Below are 25,287 nucleotides of genomic sequence, written 5' to 3'. Positions count from 1 at the left end.
CGTATACTAAACCAGAGCAAAACATTACAGGTTACACGTAAATCAACAAACATACAACCATAAGTCATTATCAAATGGCCGAATATAAGCATAGGAATTAAACAACTCATTACTCATTATTCAGGACCAAATATACATGCAACCTTATTATAAATTTTGACTAAACCAAGCTTACTTATTTGCTATTCCATTAATACACACAAAAATGTCACATAACCTATACTTAATAATTAAAGCACAATTAAGGAAGCCACTTACTAAACTTGCATCAAACCATCTTGTTTAATAAAAGCATAAGTTACTATTTATATGGTCAATTTCTAAAGCTTTAGCTGAATGCAAATATGCTTAATACTTATGCTTTAATAATTTTCCACTTTAACTTTATTCAATCAATTTACATGCCTAAACATTTCAAAGAACTAAACCAATATATAAAACATAGTTTTCCTTTCACATCAACACATGATAAATATATATATGCATAATACATAACAACTATTTGTCTAACACTTTAACATACCAAAACCGAATCTAAACATGCTAATATTACTTATCATGCAAAGTAACAAAAGTCATATTCAAGACTAATTCAATGATCACATGTTTGGCTAAGTACATAAATATACATATAACCAAAATTTATGTCATATCAAATATATTACAAATATATCTCAACTAATGTATAATTATTAAACCAATACATCAAATACCTATATATATATAAGTGCCGAATCATGTTTGAATTACTAATATGATTCATATCAATTTCTTCTATATACCAATGCCAGATTCACTAAAATACCAAATCATAGATCCATGCTTTAACAAGTTTATCAAACCAATTTCACCTATATGCAAGTCATAGCCGAATCACCCAAAACCAAAACCAAGCATAACCACCATTGGATTTAAACTCAAATCCCAAATTTCAATCAACTTACATCTTTTACCTATATTTAATATAATAGCCAAATTTATTGATCAATCACATATATATATTATTAGCAACTTCACTTAATCTATATATCACAACCGAATTTACCTTGACACTAAATAACATAACAAAGCATAACTTAAACATCGAAACCAAACATATTCATAATTTGATCAAGACATAAAATCCAACACAACAAAATAATAAGCCATTTTTGCATGGCATATTATATAAACAACTTCAAATATATTCGAAAAGTAGTATAGCCTATACATGCCATAGGTTTGAAATTTAGCTTTTAAAAATACCGATAAACAGACGATAGTGTGATAGACTTCATTGACGATCCCAGAGCCCATAACTAGTCTCCAAAATCTATGAAACAGAGGCAAACATACACACACAATAAGCTATCATAGCTTAGTAAGTCATAAGTAAATAAATTACTAAAGTTATACATGATTTCACATTTTATTATAAATTCATTAGCATTAAATATCACATAGCTGAATACACAATTAACCTTTAATACAAATATATAATTTGTATCACATACCAAATAGCCAACTTACCTTATTTTTAAATAAACATTTATCTATCACATACCTGATCACTTTATCTCAATTACACATTCGATCACAACCTATCATTGCCTTTTGAACCATTCGGAATTAAATAGGATAATCGGATAATCACACATACCATACAATGCCAATGTCCCAGACATGGTCTTACATGTAATCACATATCGATGCCACTGTCCTCGACAAGGTCTTACTCGAGAACACATATTGATGCCAACGTCCCAGACGTGGTCTTACACGAGAACACATATTGGAAATCCTATGTCATGACATATATATCCTAGCTATTCCTAAGGTTCATACGAGGCTTTCGGACGTAGTAACTCAGTCTAATCGAACTCGTAGCCATTGCTCTCAAACATATATCATTTCGGCATATTCTCAAAAAATTATAACAATTCAATTCAGCATTTATAATATACATATATTGAAATTTACAACATCTATTGGCCTATAAACTCACCTCGGACAACGATAATCGGAATGGGACGATTATTCGACAACTTTGGTTTTCCCCTGATCCAAATCTGATTTCTTTGGTTCTTGATATTAACATATTCAAATTAAACTCATTCAAACACAATTTCATTCAATTTAGTCCAAAAACACATAAATGGGCAAAATACTATTTTCCCTGACATTTTACACTTTTTACAATTTAGTCCAAATTGCACAAAACACAAAACATGCAAAATTTGCACACACCATGCTTAGGCCAAATGTTACCCATGCTTATACAAGTCCATACATTTCATTTATTTCACATTTTCCCCCTCAATTTATTATTTTTTCAATTTAGCCCTAATTACTCAAATTCATCAAAAATTCCAATACAAAACATATTAATCCAAAACATATCTTTCATAATTCATCATCTAACATCTCAAAGCTCAATTATTCATCAATGTCATAACTCAAAATATTCATCAAAATTAGAAATTCAAGCATGGGCTTTGTACATTACACTACAATGATCTCACAAATGTAAAAAGTTATCAAAAACCGAGCTAGTTACATACCTTAATCAAGCTTCAACAATGGCCGAACCTTAAAGCTTTATTTTTATTTCTTTCTTTTTGTTATTCGGTCAAACCAAAAAAAATGAAAACACATGGGTTCTGATTTTATGTTTTATATTATTATAACTTAATAATCATTTTACATATATAACCTTTATATTAAAATTTTAAACCATTATAATTCATGGTTATAACCGTCCATCTTATGTTATCATAGTAATATTGCATTATAAATACCTCAATTTAAAAAAGACAACAAAATTTTGGCCCTTTCACTTTTAACCATCAAATTTTCATTTTATGCAATTAAGCCCTTTTTATTAAATCGGCACTCAAACTACAAAATTAAAACATGAAAATTTCACGAATATAAATTCACACATAGTAAACACAGAAAATAATTTTTAAAAAATTTTTTTGACTCGAATTCATGGTCCCGAAACCATCATTCCGAATAGGGTCTAAATCGGGCTGTTACAAATCTCCTCCCCTTAGGGATTTTCATCCCCCAAAATCTTACCAATGAATAGGTTCACATAAAGTTCTTCATTGCATCTTCTGGCTCCCATGTTGCCTCTTCAACTCCGTGTTTATGCCACAGTACTTTCACTAACGGGATTTTCTTATTTCGTAATTCTTTAACCTCACAAGCCAGAATACAAATCAGTTCTTCCTCATATGTCATATCAGACTTAATCTCAATCTCTGACGGATTAATCACATGTGAAGGATCGGATCTATACCATCGAAGTGTTGAAACATGAAATACATTATGGATCTTTTGTAACTCAGGTGGCAACAGCAGTCTGTATGCAACCGGCCTGATACGCTCAATTATCTCATACGGTCCAATAAATCTCGAACTCAATTTACCTTCACGACTGAATCTGAGAATTTTCTTCCACGGTGAGACTTTTAAAAACACTTTTTCCCTGATTTGAAACTCTATATCTTTCGTTTTAAGTCCGCATACAATTTCTGACGATCTGACGTTGTTTTCAGACTTTCGCGGATTACTTTTACTTTCTATTCAGTCTCTTTGATCAAATCCACCCCGTATAACTTATTTTCACTGTGCTCAGTCCAATACAATGGTGAACGACGTTTACGACTATATAAAGCCTCGTAAGGTGCCATTTTGATACTCGATTGAAAACTATTATTGTATGCGAATTCAATCAGAGGTAAGTATCGTTCCCACATACCTTCAAACTCAAGAATGCAACTCTCAAATATCCTCAAGTATTTGAATGATTCGTTCGGACTGACCATTTGTCTGCGGATGGAAAGCAGTGCTGAAATGTAATTTTGTACTTAATTAATCTTCTAGTTTCTTCCAAAATCGCGATGTAGACCTCGGATCTCTATCTGAAACAATAGAAATAGGTACTCCATGCAATCTCACAATTTGGGAAAATACAATTCAACTAGCTTATCAAGCAAGTAATCTATGAGAACCGGAACAAAATGAGCCGATTTAGTCAATCTATCCACAATAACCCAGATCACATCTTTCTTGCTCGGTGTCAACTACAAATCAGATACAAAATCCATCGTGACTCTATGTAACACCCCTAACCCATATCCATCACTGGATTAGGGATACGAGGCATTACCAATCAAAAACATAAATTTAAAACATTCATCTATATAAATAATTAATCAAGTCCAACTCATTTAAAAATAAAATATAATCAATTCACATTCCAGAACATATGATAAATTACACTTTGCACATACAGGTTACAACAAATCTCAACTTGATATTAATAGTATATAATGCATTTAATTGTACAGTAATATCTATTACAAACATGGTTTATCATGCTTCCATCCCCACTCATGTTATTGTACACACAGCCACCAAAATCATACACACATTCTTACAATTTAATGAATCATAATGCATATCTTAATTACCACATATACGGCTTAAGTAATAATTAATTTGAAATTGCATGCTTTACACCTTACTATAAACTGATACAACCAAGCGATATATATTATTCATGCATTCCCATATAAATCATTTAAAACATTAGTTACTAAAGCCTGTACATAACTACTTCTGTCATTAAATTACACACAGTTGGCCTTAGTAAATTTTAACCATTTCATGCACATACCAACAAGAAGTACACTTATCATATATGCAAATTAGTCTACTTAAAATTTCATATTAAATAACTAAGTAAAAGAAATCATTTGGACATCTTAAATTATTGTTCCATAATGTCATACATGACCTAACTTTAAAAGTAAACTCTTGGTAAACACGTTTAAATGTACAATCCTATTACATAAATTAATATGTAATCACATATGTATATTTAGTACATTATATCATGGCCAAACATGTTAATAATGCATAAGTACATAATAATTAACTTATATTAAAACAACAATCACACTTAGCATTGAATGCATATTAAACAATCGACCAAATATTCATGAAACACATGCAACATATATCACTTTACAACCGAATCAATCAAACTAATAAACATTTATCCATCACAGTTAACTACTTCGCATTTCATATCTCTAATACCAATTATCAATTTCAATAAATACATATAATGCTTTTATTCTTTTATAGTCGAATTTACTACCTAACACCACATGCACATCTAAGCTTCCATTAGTAGTTTACCAACAATCAATCTCATTTAACAATCTAGCCAAGAACGCATAAGACCAAACTTAATCATTTTAAGCAAATCATTTTCAAAGCATTTAGTACCTGTCACGAATATTATACCTTCGCAGCACATAACTATAAAAAAATAAACATAACTCATACTCACCATTACCAGATTCAAAAATAAAAGTTTATCCATTTTTGCATGGCTTATATACATAACCAACATTCAGCATTTCAAAGGTAAATTCCAGCCTATACATGCCATAATTTAAGTTTAGCTAATAAGGTACCAAAACAGTAGATAGTGTAATGAGCTTGGCTGACAGTCCCAGAGCTTGTAGCTTGACTTCAAAATCTATAAAACAGTGTAACATAATATACAAAGTAAGCTACCACAACTTAGTAAGTCATAAGCAAATAAACATCTTGATAACATATTCAAATTGATTAAGCTTGCCGAATTATAATATCATTATCAATACTTAATCTTAAATCTACAAAGGAGATAAAATAATACATTCTATACACCATAATTACCTAGGCCGAATGTTCACCTAAACTGTTTAACCAAAAGTTATTCAACTTTCAAGCCACAATGTCAATACACATTCAAACATATATTTATACATTTGAATCAACTCAAGAACCATAATATGACATTTTACACATATATTTTCTATGTAGCCGATTATACACAATCACACATATGTATATACACATAGTTAAAAATCTCTCTAATAAAACTTAAGTTACTCACCTTCCAAGCCAAGATCACATGTCATATTCGTACATATTCCTTATTAAATTCATACACCACTTGTAACATACATAAATTAGCTTATTTACCTTGTTTCCATAGATAACAGATTATTACATACCTGATTTTTCAACTCATTTTTCGTATTTATTCACAAATTATCCATGCCTGATGAACCATTCGGAATTGGGTAGGACACTTGCATAATCACACAAATATCATACAATGTTAACGTCCCAGACGTGGTCTTACATGTAAGCTCTTATCGATGCCACTGTCCCAGATAAGGTCTTACTTGTAAACATATATCGGTATCACATATCAATGCCATGGTCTTACTCGTACATATATCGGAATCCTATGTCATTACATATGTATCCTAAATATTCCTAAGGTTCCTATGGGGCTTCCGGATGTCATAACTCGGTCAAAACGAATTTGGAAACATGGTAACCAAGCTTATTCACATTCGGCTTTAACATGTAATAAATCATACAATTCATTTTAGCATATATATATATTACATTTAATTACACTTAAGTACGTCTATTTGCTTATAAACTTACCTCAGACAATGAAAAATCGGTACGGATCGACTAGTCGACAACTTTCATTTTCCCCTAATCCAAATCCAATTTTTTTGTTTCTTGATCTTGATTAAGCTTTAAGATTGCTCGAACCCTAACTCTTGTTCTTTCTTTTTCTTTTGTTTATATTTGGCTAAGTGATGAAGAAATAAAGATTATTTAAGTTATCATATAATATAACATATATACTAACTTATTACTACATGTTTTACATTTTTAATCTTATTTATCATATTATAAAACCATTATGCCATGGCCACTACCATCCACTTCACTTAGTAATGGGAAATTTTCAACTTAAAGGCTTCCACTTAAAAAGCCAAGTACAATTCAGCCCTTTTTGAATTAACCACAAAATTTTCATTTTATGCGATTAAGTCCTTTTATTTAATCGGACACCTGAACGAAAAAATTAAATCGCAAAAATTTCACAGATATGAATTCACACAAAACAAACACAGAAAATAATTTTAAAAGATTTTTCTGACTCAGATTCATTGTCTCGAAACCATTGTTTCGATTAGGGTCTAAATCGGGCTGTTACAACTCTCCCCCTTAGGGATTTTCATCCCCGAAAATCTTACCGATGAATAGGTTTGGATAACCTTCTCTCATTGCATCTTATGGCTCCCACGTTGCTTCCTCAACTCCTTGTTTATGCCATAATACTTTCACTAATAGAATCTTCTTATTTCGCAACTCTTTAATCTCACGAGCCAAAATGCGAGTCGGTTCTTCTTCGTACGTCATATCAGGCTTAATCACAATCTTAGACGGACTAATCATATGTGAAAGGTTAGATCGATATCTACGAAGCATCGGGACATGGAATACATTGTGGATCTTTTATATCTCAGGTGGCAACAACAGTTTGTCAGCAACCGACCCGATACGCTCTATAATCTCATACGGTCCAATGAATCTCGGACTCAATTTGCCTTTACAACCAAATCTGGGTGTTTTCTTCCACGGTGAGACTTTCAAGAAAACTTTATCTCCGATTTGAAACTCTATTTCTGTAACACCCCAAACCCGGCCCAGACGTTATGGCCGAATCTGATGTGCCACATTGAAGTTAAAAACCCCTGTTTCATTTTAGTGCTTTAAAAACTGACTTTTGTTAAGCTAACAAAGTGAATGGGAGATGGGCACCAGTTGGGAATCCGTAACAGAGGAGGTGAGCCATGAAAGCTGCTTAAGTACCAAGCTCTTCTAATGGATCCAATCCTAGACATGCCCACAACCATTGCCACACTTGGTTAAATCGAGTTTTAATTTATTTAAGTTGAAATCTTTGATAAATCGGATAATCGTGGCGTGGTGTTATTTTGAAAACAATTATCATTTTGAAAACACATCCTAAGTCTAGCCCATTTATTAACAAATAGATTAAAGTTATTAAAAATAAAATAATCCCAGAAAAATAATTAAAATGGCCTTATTACAACCCAAAACCAAACAATAATATTAATAAGATAAAACTTATAAAGAAATAAATCGGCTACTTATTGCAATTAAAAGAAACAGAAATAGTAGTGTGGCCATCTCCGAGTCCCTCGCAGCTCCAAACCATCTAAGCTTAGGGATTACCTACACAGTTAGAAACGGGGTGATTTTACGAAAACTCAGTGTGTAATCCCAATAACAAACAAACAGTGAAAACACAGTATCAGTACAATTTGGGCCAAAGCCCTATTTAGTCTTGACATATACTGGGCCGAAGCCTTTCGTTTAACGGTTACTGGGCCGAAGCCTTTTCATAAATCATATCACTGGGCCGAAGCCTTTTCATAAATCATATCATTGGGCCGAAGCCTTTACTGTAAACGGTATGGCCCTTAGGCCCATTTCAATATCACATGAAATACCAATGAATGTATGCAAGCCCATTTGGGGAGACTACTTAACCCACCATCCACTACTGTCCACCCGTACCAACCAACACACCATGTGGGGAATAACTCAACCCACCCAACCAACACACCACTGGCAGCATAGCTGCTTTATCATATATCTGGAGGCCTACCCTCTTTAATAACTGGGGCAAAGCCCTTTTCGGTAAACTGGCACAAAGCCCTTTTCAATAAACTGGGGCATAAGCCCTTTTCGGTAAACTGGGGCATAAGCCCTTTTCAATAAACTGGGGCATAAGCCCTTTTGCACTTCCTCCATCCATATAAAAACCCAACCCAATGCAACATGTCATGTATGCAGAATGTCATGCCCATATTCGAATTAAACAATCATAGTCAAGTCATTCATATCACCAACATATATTCACAATCAAATCCGTCAACCACACAGTCCAAGTCAGTCACTTGCCCACAAGGGCAAAACAGTCATTTTTCACATTATAAGGGTATTTTCGTAATTTTACCAAATATCATGGTTTTCCATGTTCATTACAATTATCAATATTTCCGAGTGTTTAAACAATGATCTTTAACCCAGTTTATCAAATTTGGGCTTTTGGGCCCAAAACTCCTAATGGGCCCTACGAATGCTGATTTAGCCTACTTAACCCAAACTTTACAACAATACTAACCGTGTTAATGTGCAACTTTTCCAAATTTTATTTTCTATCAATTTTACCCAAATGGGTCCAAAAGCCCATTGGGCCCAATTTCAGCCTATTGAGGCCCAACTTACCATCGTGCACAAAATTGAGTTCGTACCTATTCCATCAATCCAAACACCGATCTTATTGTATTTATCGCATCTATACCCAAACGCAACATTACAAGTTCTCAAAATACCGGTATTTTAGCATTTCAGCTTCTCAGCAAATATTAATCTAAGCTATTACGAGGGTTAGTACACACCTGTTACGGGTTGAGGTTGAAACGTTTCCAAAATCAATCGCCTACGATAACCACCACCTGTCACTCAAACTTAACTAATCCAATATCAATATATGTAAATCCTAAGCACATCAGTCATACGGAACATGAGGGCATATTCGTCATTTTACCATACAGGGGTATTACGGTCACTTTACCTTGCAGGGGCTTTACAGTCACTTTACCCTACAGGGGCTTTATGGTCTTTTTACCTAATAGGGGTATTTTAGTCATTTCATCCTACAAGGGTGTTTTGGTAAACCTACAAACCAAGGGTATTTCAGTAATTTTGTAAACCAATGGTATTTCCATAATTTCTAGAAAGTCAAGGGTATTTCTGTAACTTTGTAAATCAGGGGTATTTTGGTAATTTTACAAATTGAGGGTATTTCGGTAATTTTACATACCAGGGTTATTTTAGAAATTTTACAGACTAGGGTATTTTGGTAATTTTACTGATCGAGGGTATTTTGGTAATTTTGTAAACCAAGGGTATTTTAGTAATTTTGTAAATCGAGGGTAAAACAGTAATTTTGTAAATTAAGGGTAAAACAGTAATTCTATAAATTGAGGGTAAAACGGTAATTTTGTAAATCGAGGATAAACGGTAATTCTATAAATCGAGGGTACTTTGGTAATTTTACAGTTTGAGGGCATTTCAGTAATTTGGTAAACTAAAGTATTCTAAACAGGGATAATAATATGAATGGGCCTCAAGCCCTTTCTCAGCCCAAATGGGCCCAGACGCTCGTGTGGCCCTTTTAGCCCAAATCTAGCCACAGATATGAGATTCACCTAGCCTAGTCCATTATTTACTACACAATCAAACAACTTATCGAATTGGGCCCGTAGGCCCATTGGGCCCACATGGCCCATTTCGACCCATCGCGGCCCGAAGTAGCCATCCTACAACTAGAGTAGCGAGAAATACACACCTGATTGGCGACTGGAGTTAATCCAAGCTCCGAGCACTCTTAGCCGATGCCCAACCCAAACGAGCACGCCATACAGCGAAAGGGATCAGCCAAGAAAGGTACATTTACTCTCCTCATGGTTCCCTTTATTTAAAGCCAGCTTCGCATCCACTCTTATGTTAGCTTCCCCATGTGGGATCCCTCCAACATCAGAGTTTAAATTCATCACCAACTCTTGCCGCCCCCTGTTAGCAAAATAAATGCTCCTTGCTTGCCATGGGATTCGAACCCATGCCTCCCCTCAGATGCTCCACACGCTTCTTGCCACTAAGCCACAAGGCTTTTTGTGTCATTTTTTATCCCCAATTAATTATAAGGTCTAAAGCCCAAAGTCCAGGTTCCCTTAAAAAACCAAAATAAATTGCAAGAGCCAAGATTTGAACCCAGGCTCCCATACAACCTTAATGACGCGACAACCACTAGACTACATGCTTCCTTGTGTCATTTATTTACCACAATAATTTAAAAGGCCCTCATCCAAGCATCCAGGTTTTTTTCACTTAATACCAAAAAGTTTTTCTAAAGCCCAAGTTTGAACCCAAGATTTCTCCAACACTTCTCAAAGCCATTAACCACTAAGGCAAACATTTAATTGTGTTATTTCATTGCACAATTAAATACCTATATACAAACTCCTTACGGACCCGCACTCAAGGCCCAATACTTCTAGGCCCAAATTCGGGCTGTTACAATTCTACCCCCTAAAAAAATTTTGTCCTCGAAATTTTCCACTCTCAGACTACACCACCACATTTTCGCTGCGCACTCTGATACTAATAATACTAACATACACCCAAAACATTAATCAATCCTAAACCCTAAACCCTAAAACCTAAACTTTAAAACCCTAAACCTTAAAACCCTAAACCCTAAACCCTAAACCCTAAACCAGAGCGGATAGATTTCACATGCAAACAATTTCTACATTTCCAGAACGCACACCAAATAAATACTAAATCTAACTTCAAGCGTTACAGTTTACTCTAACTAGTGAGTTCCAATATTGTGCTACTATCTATAGTAGTTTCTCAATATAGCACTTCAATCTATAATAGCAAACAGAGTTAGAGAACTTACAGATTTGGTGCCGGAGACTCGGTGTGCCACACCTCCAGTAACATCTTTTTAGAAACAAGTAAAGTTTCGTTGAGAGATTTCAAAACAAAATTTTAGAAAAACCCTTTCCAAACCCCAATTTCAGAAAAAGAAGAGAAAAAAATAACAATAATTTTTTTGCTACCAATACCACAGCCGAGTTTTGTAACCTGGCTCTGATACCACTAAATGTAACACCCCAAACCTAGCCCAAACGTTATGGCCGAATCTGATGTGCCACATTGAAGTTAAAAACCCATGTTTTGTTTTAGTGCTTTAAAAACTGACTTTTGTTAAGCTAACAAAGTGAATGGGAGCTGGGCACTAGGTAGGAATCCGTAACAGAGGAGGTGAGCCATGAAGGCTGCTTAAGTACCAAGCTCTTCTAATGGATCCAATCCTAGACATGCCCACAACCATTGCCACACGTGGTTAAATCGAGTTGTAATTTATTTAAGTTGAAATCTTTGATAAATCGGATAATCGTGGCGTGGTGTTATTTTGAAAACAATTATCATTTTGAAAACACGTCCTAAATCTAGCCCATTTATTAACAAACAGATTAAAGTTATTCAAAATAAAATAATCCCAGAAAAATAATTAAAATGGCCTTATTACAACCCAAAACCAAACAATAATATTAATAAGATAAAACTTATAAAGAAATAAATCGGCTACTTATTGCAATTAAAAGAAACAGAAACAGTAGTGTGGCCATCTCCGAGTCCCTCGCAGCTCCAAACCATCTAAGCTTAGGGATTACCTACACAGTTAGAAACGGGGTGAGTTTACGAAAACTCAGTGTGTAATCCCAATAACAAACAAATAGTGAAAACACAGTATCAGTACAATCTGGGCCAAAGCCCTATTTAGTCTTGACATATACTGGGCCGAAGCCTTTCGTTTAACGGTTACTGGGCCGAAGCCTTTTCATAAATCATATCACTGGGCCGAAGCCTTTTCATAAATCATATCATTGGGCCGAAGCCTTTACTGTAAACGGTATGGCCCTTAGGCCCATTTCAATATCACATGTAATGTCAATGGATGTATGCAAGCCCATTTCAATATCACATGAAATACCAATGAATGTATGCAAGCCCGTTTGGGGAGACTACTCAACCCACCATTCGCTACTGTCCACCCGTACCAACCAACACGCCATGTGGGGAATAACTCAACCCACCCAACCAACACACCACTGGCAGCATAGCTGCTTTATCATATATCTGGAGGCCTAGCCTCTTTAATAACTAGGGCAAAGCCCTTTTCGGTAAACTGGGGCAAAGCCCTTTTCAATAAACTGGGGCATAAGCCCTTTTCGGTAAATTGGGGCATAAGCCCTTTTCAATAAACTAGGGCATAAGCCCTTTTGCACTTCCTCCATCCATATAAAAACCCAACCCAATACAACATGTCATGTATGCAGAATGTCATGCCCATATTCGAATTAAACAATCACAGTCAAGTCATTCATATCACCAACATATATTTACAATCAAATCCGTCAACCACACAGTCCAAGTCAGTCACTTGCCCACAAGGGCAAAACAGTCATTTTTCACATTATAAGGGTATTTTCGTAATTTTACCAAATATCATGGTTTTCTATGTTCATTACAATTATCAATATTTCCGAGTGTTTAAACAATGATCTTTAACCCACTTTATCAAATTTGGGCTTTTGGGCCCAAAACCCCTAATGGGCCCTACGAATGCTGATTTAGCCTACTTAACCCAAATTTTACAACAATACTAACCGTGTTAACGTGCAATTTTTCCAAATTTCATTTTCTATCAATTCTACCCAAATGGGTCCGAAAGCCCTTTGGGCCCAATTTTAGCCTATTGAGGCCCAACTTACCGTCGTGCACAAAATTGAGTTCGTACCTGTTCCATCAATCCAAACACCGATCTTATCGTATTTATCGCATCTATACCCAAACGCAACATTACAAGTTCCTGAAATACCGGTATTTTAGCATTTCGGCTTCTCAGCAAATATTAATCTAAGCTATTACGAGGGTTAGTACATACCTATTATGGGTTGAAGTTGAAACGTTTCCAAAATCAATCGCCAACAATAACCACCACTTGTCACTCAAACTTAACTAATCCAATATCAATATATGTGAATCCTAAGCACATCAGTCATATGGAACATGAGGGAATATTCATCATTTTACCATACAGGGGTATTACGGTCACTTTACCCTACAGGGGCTTTACGGTCTTTTTACAATATAGGGGTATTTTAGTCATTTCATCCTACAAGGGTGTTTTGGTAAATCTACAAACCAAGGGTATTTCAGTAATTTTAAAAACCAATGGTATTTCCATAATTTTTAGAAAGTCAAGGGTATTTCTGTAACTTTGTAAATTAGGAGTATTTTGGTAATTTTACAAATTGAGGGTATTTCGGTAATTTTACAAACCAGGGGTATTTTAGCAATTTTACAGACTAGGGTATTTTGGTAATTTTACTGATCGAGGGTATTTTGGTAATTTTTAAACCAAGGGTATTTTAGTAATTTTGTAAATCGAGGGTAAAATAGTAATTATATAAATCAAGGGTAAAATAGTAATTCTATAAATCGAGGGTAAAATGGTAATTCTGTAAATTAAGGGTAAAACGGTAATTCTATAAATCGAAGGTACTTTGGTAATTTTACAATTTGAGGGCATTTCAGTAATTTGGTAAACTAAAGTATTCTAAACAGGGATAACAATACGAATGGGCATAAAGCCCTTTCTCAGCCCAAATGGGCCCACACGCTCGTGTGGCCCTTTTAGCCCAATTCTAGCCACAAATATGAGATTCACCTATACTAGTCCAATATTTACTATACAATCAAACAACTTATCGAATTGGGCTCGTAGGTCCATTGGGCCCACATGGCCCCTTTCGACCCATCGCGGCCCGAAGTAGCCATCCTACAACTAGAGTAGCGAGAAATACACACCTGATTGGTGACTGGAGTTAATCCAAGCTCCGAGCACTCTTAGCCGACGCCCAACCCAAACGAGCACGCCATACAGCGAAAGGGATCAGCCAAGAAAGGTACATTTACTCTCCTCATGGTTCCCTCTATTTAAAGCTAGCTTCACATCCACTCTTATGTTAGCTTCCCGATGTGGGATCCCTCCAACATCAGAGTTTAAATTCATCACCAACTCTTGCCGCCCCCTGTTAGCAAAATAAATGCTCCTTGCTTGCCATGGGATACGAACCCATACCTCCTCTCAGATGCTCCACACGCTTCTTGCCACTAAGCCACAAGGCTTTTTGTGTCATATTTTATCCCCAATTAATTATAAGGTCTAAAGCCCAAAGTCCAAGTTCCCTTAAAAAACCAAAATAAATTGCAAGAGCCAAGACTTGAACCCAGGCTCCCATACAACCTTAATGACGCCACAACCACTAGACTACATGCTTCCTTGTGTCATTTATTTACCACAATAATTTAAAAGGCCCTCATCCAAGCATCCAGGTTTTTTCACTTAATACCAAAATTTTTGCTAAAGCTCAAGTTTGAACCCAAGATTTCTCCAACACTTCTCAAAGCCATTAACCACTAAGGTAAACATTTAATTGTGTTATTTCATTGCACAATTAAATACCTATATACAACCTCCTTACGGACCCGCACTCAAGGGCCAATACTTCTAGGCCCAAATTCGGGGTGTTACAATTTCTTTACAATTCAAATCCGCATATGATTTTTGTCTATCTGATGCTGCTTTTAAACTTTCACAAATCACTTTCACCTTCTATTCAGTTTTTCTGATCAAATCGACCCCGTGTATTTTATTTTCACTGAGCTCAGTCCAGTAAAATGGCGTACGAAATTTACATCGGTACAAAGCCTCATAAGGTGCCATTTTGATACTCGATTGAAAGCTGTTATTATACGCAAATTCAATCAGAGGTAGGTATAGTTCCCACGTACCTTCAAACTCGAGAATGTAACAAATCAACATATCCTCAAGTATCTGAATGATTCCCTCAGACTGGCCATCTATTTGTGGATAGAAAGCAATACTGAAATGTAATTTCATACCTAGTGCATCTTGCAGTTTCTTCCATAACCGCGATGTACACCTCGGATCTCTATCCGAACCAATAAATATAGGCACACTATGTAATCTCTCAATCCGAGAAACATACAATTCAGCTAGCTTATCTAGTGATTTGTTTGTATGTATCAGAACAAAATGAGCCGATTTGGTCAATCTATCCACAACAACCCAGATTGCATCTTTCTTGCTCGGTGACAACAGTAAACCAGATACAAAATCCATCGTGACTCTGTCTCATTTCCACTATGGTATCATAATCGGCTGAAGCAATCCAGAAGGTACCTGATGCTCAGCTTTTACTTGCTGACAGACTAAACATTTTGCAACAAAATCTGAAATGTCTCTTTTCATGCCATGCCACCAATAAAGTTGTTTCAGATCATTATACATTTTTATACTACCTATATGAACAGATAACCGACTACTATGAGGTTCATTCAAAATCATCTGAATCAACTCTGAATTCCTCGAAACGCATATTCGGTCTCTGAATCTCAAACAATCATCAGCATTAACTCTGAATTCTGAATCAGTATCTGTCTCACACTAAGCTCATTTTGCGATCAACTCCTTATCAATCTTCTAGGAATCACAAATTTGTTGAATAAATAACAGTCTTGCTTTCAATTTAATTATTATCGAACCATCATCAAATATGGCCATATGCACATTCATTGCATGCAAAGTAAATAGTGATTTTCTACTTAAAGAATCAGCAACAATATTACCCTTTCCCGGGTGATAATCAATTACAAGCTCATAGTCTTTTCGCAATTCTAACCATCGGCGTTGCCTCAAATTCAGATCTTTCTGAGTCATCAAGTATTTCAGACTTTTGTGATCAGAATATACATGACATTTCTCACCGAACAGGTAGTGGCTCCATATTTTCAATGCAAACACAATAGCCACCAATTCTAGGTCGTGTGTCAGATAGTTCCTTTCATGTGGCTTCAACTGTCTCGAGGCATAAGCTATAACTTTGCCTTCCTGCATCAACACAGAGCCCAAACCATTCAAAGATGCATCACTATAAATAACAAATTCTTTACCCGATTCTGGCTGAACTAGCACTAGAGCTTCAGTCAAAGGGCTTTCAACTGATCAATGTTTTTCTGGCACTTTTCTGACCACTCGAATTTGACATCCTTCTGCAATAGTTTCGTCATTGGAGCTACAATCATAGAGAAGCCTTTCACGAACCGTCTATAATAACCATCAAGTCTCAGAAAGCTACGGACTTCAGAAACATTCTTCGGAGGTTTCCAATCAAGTATAGCTGAAATTTTGCTCGGATCAACCTAAATACCCAATGTTGATACTACATGACCCAGAAATTTGACTTCACTTAACCAGAACTCACATTTACTGAATTTTGCATACAATTGCTTATCTCATAAAGCCTATAACACAAGTCTCAAATGTTCAGCATGTTCAATTTTATCACGAGAATAGATTAAAATGTCATCTATAAACACAACCACAAATCGGTCCAAATACAGTCTAAAGATCCGATTCTTCTAATCCATGAAAACAACATGTGCATTAGTGAGTCCGAAAGGCATAACCAAAAACTCATAGTGTCGATATCTCGTTCGAAAAGCAGTCTTTGGCACATCAGAGTCTTTAACTCGCAACTGATAGTAGCCTGACCTCAAATTTATCTTCGAAAATACTATAGCCCCTTTCAATTGATCAAACAAATCATCAATCCATGGGAACGGATATTTATTATTTATAGTCACCTTATTAAGTTGCCTATAATCGATGTACATTTTCATAGTTCCATCTTTCTTTTTCACAAATAGCATAGGTGCACCGCACAGAGAAAAACTTGGTCACGCAAAACCTCTATCTGTTAATTCTTGCAACTGAGCTTTCAGTTCTTTTAATTCTGTAGGTGCCATTCTGTAAGGAGCTATGGATATCGGAGTCGTCCCAGGCATTAACTCAATACCAAACTCTACCTCCCGAATAGGTGGCAAACCTGGTAATTCTTCAGGAAGCACATCTGGATACTCACATACAACAGGTGCTGATTCAATGTTCCTTTTGGCCACTTTACTTTCAAGCACATATGCAAAGTAAGCCTTGCAACCTTTTCTCACATATTTCTGAGCTAACATCTACGAAATCACTTCTAGTAACCCCTTCAAATCACTAAATTCAATCGAACATTCTCATCATTCTGACTCTGTAGATTAATGGTCTTTCTCTTACAGTTCACAATAGAATCATGTAATGTCAACCAATCCATACCCAGAATTATGTCGAACTCATCAAACAGCAGCAACATCAAATCAGCCGAAAAGCAAAAATCTCGAACCATCAAGGGACAACTCTTACATACTTTATCAACCATAATACACCGACCTAAGGAGTTTGACACTTTAATCACAAACTCAATAGACTCAACCGGTAGAGCCTTGCTGAATACTAAAGCCTCACACACATAAGAATGAGTAGAACCAGGATCAATCAATGCAATTACATTAGCATCATAAAGAGTTAATGTACCAGTAATAACATCTGGGGATGAAGCCTTCTCTTCCAATTACATGGAATAGGTTCTAGCAGGTGCACGAGCCTCAGATTTGACTGTTGTATCTTTATTTCCTCTCTGATTGCCACTCGCATTACCCGCATTTCTCGGTGGTCTACCCCGCGCTGCAGTATTACCCGATCTCGTGTTCTGTGCTGGATTTTCTTCAGCTAACCCTAGGTAATCTCGAATATAATGGTCTGTTGATCCACACTTAAAACAGGCTCGATCATGCAATCTGCAACTGTCAGGATGTCGTTTACCACAATGTTTACACTCGGGTCGATTTGATCTGACATTACCCATACTGGCTACACTACTGAGGTAGCTCTCAAACTCACTGGTGGTCTATTCTGGCCTCGTCGAGAATAACCCGAAGTTGCTTTTGAACGATTGAAATCATCTCAGAACTTCTTTGTTCCCGACTAGACTGACCTACTGAATGATCTCTTACGTGAGTCTCTAGCTTCAAAATCAACTTTCTTTTTCTCTTTTCTGAGCTCTTCAGCTTTGCAGGCTCTCTCAACAAGTACTACAAACTCTTTTATCTAAAGTATGCCAACTAATAATTTAATGTCTTCGTTCAGTCCATCTTCAAATCTTTTACACATTATGGCTTCGGTAGAAACACACTTTTGGGCATACCGACTGAGTCTCATGAATTTCTGCTCATACTCTGTCATGGTCATCCGACCCTGTCTCAGCTCCAGAAATTCATTACGCTTCTGATCAATAAGTCTCTGGCTAATATATTCCTTACGGAACTCAGTCTAAAAGAATTCCCAGGTCACTAGCTCTCTCGGAACCACTGATACTAGGGTATTCCACCAGTGATATGCTGTGTCTCGAAGCAAAGATATGGTACACTTCAAACATTCATCTGGGGTACAGGACAGATCATCAAACACACGGATTGTACTATCAAGCCAAAACTTAGCCCGCTTAGCATCATCATCATCTATAGCTTTAAACTCTTCAGCCCTATGTTTTCTGGTTTTATCAATAGGTGGCTTATACAATCTCAACGGATCACTTACTTGTGGTACCACAGGCATCGAAGATGGATCAATCGGGGGTGGAGGTTGTTGTGCAGCTGGGTTAGTCCCAATATATTGAGTAAACCAGTCATTCATCATTTGATAGAAGGCTTGTTTAGCCTCACTTTCTTGATTACTCGGAATCGGTCGAGAATCAACCAGCGTTGTCCCTTGCGCGGGAGCAGGCACTACACTCTAGACATCATCAGCTACTGCTCTGTCGGGATCCATTTACTATAGGAAAACACATTTTCAAATGTCAGAAGTCATCACACTATCGTAGTATACAATTATGGCGTGTATAGCTAGACTCACACATGATAAGTTAGGCCTAGAACTGATTAAACCCTAGCTCTGATACCAATAAAATAAAACACCCCAAACCCATATCCATCGCCAGATTAGGGATACGAGGCATTACCGATAAAAAAAATTTTAAAACATTCATCTATATAAATAACTAATCAAGTCTGACTTATTTAAAAATAAAAAATAATCAATTCACATTCCAAAACATACAACAAATTACACTTTGCACATACTGGTCAAAACAAATCTCAACTTGTTATTAACAGTACATAATGCATTTAATTATACAGTAATATCTATTACAAACATGGTTTATCATGCTTCCATCCCCACTCATGTTATTGTACACACAGCCACCAAAATCATACACACATTCTTACAATTTAATGAATCATAATGCACATCTTAATTACCACATATACGGCTTAAGTAATAATTAATTTGAAATTGCATGTTTTACACCTTACTACAAACTGATACAACCAAACGATATATACTGTTCATAAATTCCCATATAAATCATTTAAAACATTAGTTATTAAAGTCTGTACATAACTACTTCAGTCAGTAAATTACACGCAGTTGGCCTTAGTAAATTTTAACCATTTCATGCACATACCAACAAGAAGTACACTTATCATATATGCAAATTAGTCTACTTAAAATTTCATATTAAATAACTAAGTAAAAGACATCATTCGGACATCTCAAATTATTGTTCCCATAATGTCACACATGACCTTGCTTTAAAAGTAAACTCTTGGTAAACACATTTAAATGTACAATCCTATTACATAAATTAATATATAATCACATATGTATATTTAGTACATTATATCATGGCCGAACATGTTAATAGTGCATATGTACATAATACTTAACTTATCCTAAAACAAGGATCACACTTAGCATTGAATGCATATTAAACAATCGACCAAATATTCATGAAACACATGCAACATATATCAGTTTACAACCGAATCAATCAAAATAATAAACCTTTATCCATCATAGTTAACTATTTCGCATTTCATATCTCTAATACCAATTATCAATTTCAATAAATACATATAATGCTTTTATTCTTTTATAGCCGAATTTACTACCTAACACCACATGCACATCTAAGCTTCCATTAGTAGTTTACCAACAATCAATCTCATTTAACAATCTAGCCAAGAACACATAAGCCCAAACTTAATCATTTTAAGCAAATCATTTTCAAAGCATTTAGTACCTGTCACGAATATTATACCTTCGCAGCACATAACTATAAAACTAAAATAAACATAACTCATACTCACCATGACCGAATTCAAAAATAAAAGTTTAGCCATTTTCGCATGGCTTATATACATAACCAACATTCAACATTTCAAAGGTAAATTCCAGCCTATACATGCCATAATTTAAGTTTAGCTAATAAGGTACCAAAATAGTAGATAGTGTGATGAGCTTGGCTGATAGTCCCATAGCTTGTAGCTTGACTTCAAAATCTATAAAACAGAGTAACATAATACACAGTAAGCTACCATAGCTTAGTAAGTCATAAGCAAATAAACATCTTGATAACATTTTCAAATTGATTAAGCTTGCTGAATTATAATATCATTATCAATACTTAATTCTAAATCTACAAATGAGATAAAATAATACATTCTATGCACCATAATTACCTAGACCGAATGTTCACCTAAACTATTTAACAAAAGTTATTCAACTTTCAAGCCTTAATGTCAATACACATTCCAGCATATATTTATACATTCGAATCAACTCAAGAACCATAATATAACATTTTACACATATATTTCCTATGTAGCCGATTATTAGCAATAACACATATGTATGTACACATAGTTAAAAATATCTTTAATAAAACTTAAGTTACTCACCTTCCAAGCCAAGATCACATATCATATCCGTACATATTCCTTATTAAATTCATACACCACTTGTAACATACATAAATTAGCTTACTTACCTTGTTTCCATAGATAACAGATTATTACATGCTTGATTTTTCAACTCATTTTTCGTATTTATTCACAATTTATCCATGCCCGATGAACCATTTAGAATTAGGTAGGACACTCGGATAATCACAAATATATCGTACAATGCCAACGTCCCAGACTTGGTCTTACATGTAATCTCTTATCGATGCCACTGTCCCAGACAGGGTCTTACTCGTAAGCACATATCAGAATCACATATTGATGCCAAGGTCTTACTCACACACATATATCAGAATCCTATGTCATGACATATGTATCCTAAATATTCCTTAGGTTCATACCGGGCTTTCGGCCATCGTAACTCGATCGAAACGAATTTGGAAACATGGTAACCAAGCTTATTCACATTTAGTTTTAACATATAATAAATCATACAATTCATTTCAGCATATATATATTACATTTAATTAGAATTAACTACATCTATTTGCTTATAAACTTACTCGAACAATGAAAAACTAGTATGAATCGACTAGTCGGCAACTTTCATTTTCCCTTGATCCAAATCTAATTTCTTTGTTTCTTGATCTTGATTAAGCTTTAAGATTGGCCGAACCCTCACTCTCATTCTTTATTTTTCTTTTGTTTATATTTGGCTAAGTGATGAAGAAATAAAAGATTATTTAAGTTATCATATAATATAACATATATACTAACTTATTATTATTACATGTTTTACATTTTTAACCTTATTCATCTTATTATAAAACCATTATGCCATGGCCACTACCGTCCACTTCACTTAGTAATGGGAAATTTGCAACTTAAAGGCTTCCACTTAAAAAGCCAAGTACAATTCAGCCCTTTTTGAATTAACCACCAAATTTTCATTTTACTCGATTAAGTCCTTTTATTTAATCGGACACCTAAATGACAAAATTAAATCGAGAAAATTTCACAGATATAAATTCACACAAAAAAACACAGAAAATAATTTAAAAATATTTTTCTGACCCAGATTTGTGGTCTCGAAACCACCATTCCGATTAGGGTCTAAATTGGGCTGTTACACTCTATCCCATTTCCACTCTGGTATCATTATCGGCTGAAGTAACCCAGACTATACCTGGTGCTCGACTTTAACTTGCTGACAGATTAAACACTTTGAAACAACGTTAGAAATGTCTCGTTCCATACCATGCCACCAGTAAAGCTATTTTAGATCATTATACATTTTCGTTCTACCCGGGTGAACAGATAATCGACTATTATGAGCTTCATTCAAAATCAACTGAATCAACTTTGGATTTATTGGAACACATATTCGGTTTCTGAATCTTAGCCAACCCTCAACATCAACTCGAAACTCTGAATCAACATTCGAATCACAACCCCGCTTTGCTAAAAAATCATTATCAACTTTCTGAGCATCACAAATCAGTTGAATATATAACGGTCTTGCTTTTAACTCAGCATAATCGAACCATCATCAGACATGGCCATATGTGCATCCATTGCACACAAAGTAAATAGTGATTTTTGGCTTAGAGCATCAGCAACAACATTAGCCCTTCCCGGATGGTAATCAATCACAAGCTCTTAGTCTTTTAACAGCTCTAACCATCGATGTTGTCTCAAATTCAGATCTTTCTGAGTCATCAAATATTTTAGGCTTTTGTGATCAGAATAAACATGACATTTTTCACCGAACAGATAGTGACACCATAGTTTCAATGCAAACACAATAGCTGCCAATTCTAGGTCGTGTGTCGGATAGTTCTTCTCATGCAGTTTTAACTGTCTCGAGCATAATCTATGACTTTTCTTTCCTGCATTAACACACAACCCAAACCATTTAAAGATGCATCACTATAGATAATAAATTCTTTACCCGATTCTGGCTGAACTAACACTGAAGCTTCAGTCAAAAGGGCTTTCAACTGATCAAAACTTTTCTGGCACTTTTTTGACCACTCAAACTTAATATCTTTCTGTAGTAGCTTCGTCATCGGGGTTGCAATCATAGAGAAACCTTTCACAAATTGTCTATAGTAACCAGCAAGTCCTAGAAAACTTCAGACTTCAGAAACATTTCTCGAAGGTTTTCAATCAAGTATAGCCAAAATTTTACTCGGATCAACCTGAATATTCGATGCTGATACATGTCCCAGAAAACTGACTTCGCGTAGCCAGAACTCGTATTTACTGAAATTCACATACAACTATTTATCTCACAAAGTCTGTAACACAAGTCTCAGATGTTCGACATGCTTGGTTTCATCATAGGAATAGTTCAAAATGTCATCTATAAACATAACCACAAACCGATCTAAATACTATCTAAAGATCCAATTCATCAAATCCATGAAAAGAGTAGGTGCAATAGTATGTCCGAAAGGCATAACCAGAAACTCATAGTGTCCGTACCTTGTTCAGAAAGCAGTTTTCAGCATATCGGAGTCTTTAACTCATAACTGATAGTAACCTGATCTATCTTTGAAAACACTGTAGCCCCTTTCAGCTGATCGAATAGGTCATCAATTCGTGGCAATGGATATTTATTCTTTATAGTCACCTTATTGAGCTGTGTATAGTCGATACACATTCTCATAATTCCGTCTTTCTTTTTCATAAATAAAACTGGTGCACCCTAGGGAGAGAAACTTGGTCGCACAAAACCTTTATCTGTCAACTCTTGCAACTAAGTTTTCAATTCTTTTAATTCAGTAGGTGTCGTTCTGTACGGAGTTATCAATATCGGAGTCATCCCCGGCACTAAATCAATACCAAACTCTACTTCTCGGATAGGTGGCAAACCCGTTAATTCTTCAGGAAATACATTCGGATACTCGTACACAACTGGTACTAATTCAAACTTCTTTTCAATCAATTTACTATCAAGAACATACGCAAAGTAAGCTTCACAACCCTTTCTCACATGCTTCTGAGCTAACATCGAAGATATCACTGCCGGTAAACCATTCAGATCATTAGATTCAATTCAAATAATTACATCATTCTGGCACCGTAAATCAATAGTCTTTCTTTTACAGTTTATGACAGCATCGTGCAATGTCAACCAGTCCATACCCAGAATTATACCGAAGTCATCGAATGGTAACAACATCAAATCAGTCGTAAAACACGAATCTCAAATCATCAAAGGACAATTCTTACACACGTTGTCAACCAGAACACATCGGCCCAAGGGTTTCGATACTCTAATCACAAACTTAGTAGACTCAACAAGCAAAGTCTTACTGAATACTAAGGTCCCACACATATAAGAATGAGTCGAACCAGGACCAATCAATGCAATTACACTAGTATCATAGAAAGTGAATGTACAAGTGATAACATCTGGGGATGAAGCCTCCTCACGTGCGTGTATAGCATAAGCCCTGGCAGGTGCACGAGCCTCAAATCAAACTGTTGTGCCTTTATTTCCTCTCTGATTGTTACTCAGAATACCTAAATTTTTGTGTGGTCTACCTCGAGCTGACATGTTACTCGGTCTCGCATTATGTACTGTGTTTTATTCAGCTAACTCAAGGCATTCACGAATGAAATGTTCCATCGATCCACATTTAAAACAGGCTCAATCAAGCAATCTACAACTGTCAGGATGTCATTTACCACAATGTTTGCACTCTGGTTGATTTGATGTAACGTTACCAACACTAGCTACTGAGGTAGCTTTTGAACTCACAGTGGTCTATCCCAATCACGACTAGAATAACCCATAGTAGCCTTTGAATGGCTAGAATCATCCTGGAATATCTTTGACGCCAACTGAAATGCCTTACTCGATGATTTGTTATGTGAATCTCTAGTTTCAAAGTCAGCTTTTCTTTTCTCTTTCCTGAGCTCTTTGGCTTTGCATGCTCACTCAACAAGTACTACGAACTCTTTTATTTCAAGAAT

This window comes from Gossypium hirsutum, chromosome A06 (assembly GCF_007990345.1).
Source record: "Gossypium hirsutum isolate 1008001.06 chromosome A06, Gossypium_hirsutum_v2.1, whole genome shotgun sequence".
Lineage (NCBI taxonomy): Eukaryota > Viridiplantae > Streptophyta > Magnoliopsida > Malvales > Malvaceae > Gossypium > Gossypium hirsutum.
This window is presented reverse-complemented; position numbering follows the sequence as displayed.